The 2,173-nt window shown below is 29.9% G+C and overlaps 1 long non-coding RNA gene across 2 annotated transcripts; it reads right to left on the reverse strand.

Moving 5' to 3' along the window:
- Positions 1-303: 303 nt before the first annotated feature.
- LOC105561243 lies at positions 304-2,167 on the reverse strand. 2 transcript variants are annotated; one of them, XR_001008893.1, is made up of 3 exons: positions 1,692-2,167; positions 1,158-1,255; positions 304-692 (listed from the first exon to the last, which is right to left on the reverse strand). It is a non-coding gene; the product is annotated as an uncharacterized LOC105561243 (long non-coding RNA). The 2 variants fall into 2 exon arrangements; XR_001008892.1 differs by having other exon boundaries at positions 1,634-2,167.
- Between the last annotated feature and the right edge of the window lie 6 nt (positions 2,168-2,173).

Consider the following 2,173-nt stretch of genomic DNA (forward strand, 5'->3'; position numbering starts at 1 on the left):
TTGGATATCCCATGGGCGTCCAATGGACATCCTACGGGCCATAAATGGACGTACTTTGGACGTCCGAATGTCCAGATGCGGCCGTCCATCGGACATCCTGTGGACGTCCATGTGCTATCTGGGAAGTGCAGTTAATATTTTGTAAGACATTGGGGAGGTCGACGTTGTCAGTACAGTCCATATTATATACCATCTCCTCCTCTACTAAAAATTTATTTTATATATTTCAATACACATATACAGAAGAGAAATTATTTTGTACCTAAACCTTTTGTTAAACTGTATTTTTATTATTTCAATATGTCTTCCTTAAGGTTAAAAATTGTTCAATTATTTTACGGCATTATTTACAGAAACTGTATGATTCTTGTTCGAAAAATTTATTTTTAAAAAGTTTATGTGCAAGGTGTTAAAATTTATTAGAATTTTCCTGTATTAATGCATTCTTAAAAACGTTAAAAACTATATACTTACCATAGAATCAACGGAAGCATTTAAGGCTACTTTTAAAAAAAACATTTCGTCATTTTCTGGTTGAGCAAAGACTTCGATCCGTCCAAATATCTTGCCTGTCTCAGGGTTGAATGCAATTGCGAAGTATTCCGAACACAAATTTCTTCTCTGTATTATGGTACATAGTAAGTGCGGCAGAAACGCAATTAAGATAAAAATCTTAGCCATCTTGTGAAATTCTGTAAATAATAAAAATTCATGTTGTCTATCAATCTTTATTTAAAAAAACGTTTTAATTAGTTACGAATTTTTTTGTTATATCAAACGATTTCAAAATAATTTCCATACTCAAAGTGGTAGCAACATTAGCTTTATCGACTTTTTCCATCAAGAACAGAAACTTATTAATCATTCTAAAAAAAATGTTTGTTTCAAAACAAATTTTAAATACTATAAATATGCCGTGACAATGCGGCAATATGATAAATTCATCAATAAACAATTCGTATTAACGATAAATTTCTTTAATCCAAATATATTTTCTCGATAATTTGAACAAAACTAAATTAAAAACTTATATTTGTTTGAACTTATTATTGAATACTGTATTTATCAAATTAATATAATAAAATTGGTACGGCTCAACCCTGGCCTAAGTGATGCTTTTTGGCAATAAATTTAGAATAAAATATTTAGGCACTAACACCCTGTCACGGCTCGTAGTCCTTTATTCCTTTAGAACTGTATTATTTGCTGAAAACTCTTCGAAGGAGGATGAAACGCTTCAACAATGAACTGTGACCTGTTTAATACGTCACAAGTAGATTAGATTAAATAATTTCGTTATTGTAACATCATTCACTTTCCAGTTGGAATAAACATTAACGACCGTTACAATATTTCAGGTCAATCTGCACTCAAAGGATTAATCAGCTTAATAAACTCTAATCTTTTAAAAGAACTTTTAAAAAAATTCAAGTTTAATAACCTCTCCAAACATACAACTTTATCTAGAAATAAACTTTTCATACTAAATCAATTGGGATATTATTACTAAGATCCATATTGAGATTCAAACGAAACAGGATATTTCATATTAATAAACAGAGTTTGGGATATAATAATAACGCGAGATATTGCATATGGACCCAATAGCAAATGTGTCTTATAAAATGTGTACCCGCGATTAAACAGCAAGTCTAAACAAAATTTACAAACACATGTTTCAGAGAAATTACTTTATATCACTTTCGCTAATTTCTTCAGTCGATCACATTTAATAATAACACTTTTCCGAATACATAATAGACACCTGTACGTGAATCTAGTTTTCGCACTCTGGAAGCACATATAGGTACATCTTGCACTTTGATTATTCAACAATTGCAAAACCGGTTTCGACGAGAACAGTCGTCGTCTTCTTTACACGTACAACTATCTGTTTCGAGTTGTTACGTTCCTTTACATTCTTTTACTATCATAATAATAACATAATTATTATTTATCTTTGGCTTTTTTAAATATCACTTTGCAATTTCTTATTAAGAGTTCTAATGTGTTTCAAGCGTTTCGAGTTATATTTTACATCTTGTTTTTAATATTTTACTTATTTGTTAGGTTAGATTCGTACATATTTTTTTCTAGTACACTTTGTTTAAACACTTTTGCAAAATATTCTAAAGTATTCTTCGTAATGTATCGTAGTGAAATATAATATTAC

This window comes from Vollenhovia emeryi, unplaced genomic scaffold (assembly GCF_000949405.1).
Source record: "Vollenhovia emeryi isolate VEMERY1.0 unplaced genomic scaffold, V.emery_V1.0 DF945460.1, whole genome shotgun sequence".
NCBI lineage: Eukaryota > Metazoa > Arthropoda > Insecta > Hymenoptera > Formicidae > Vollenhovia > Vollenhovia emeryi.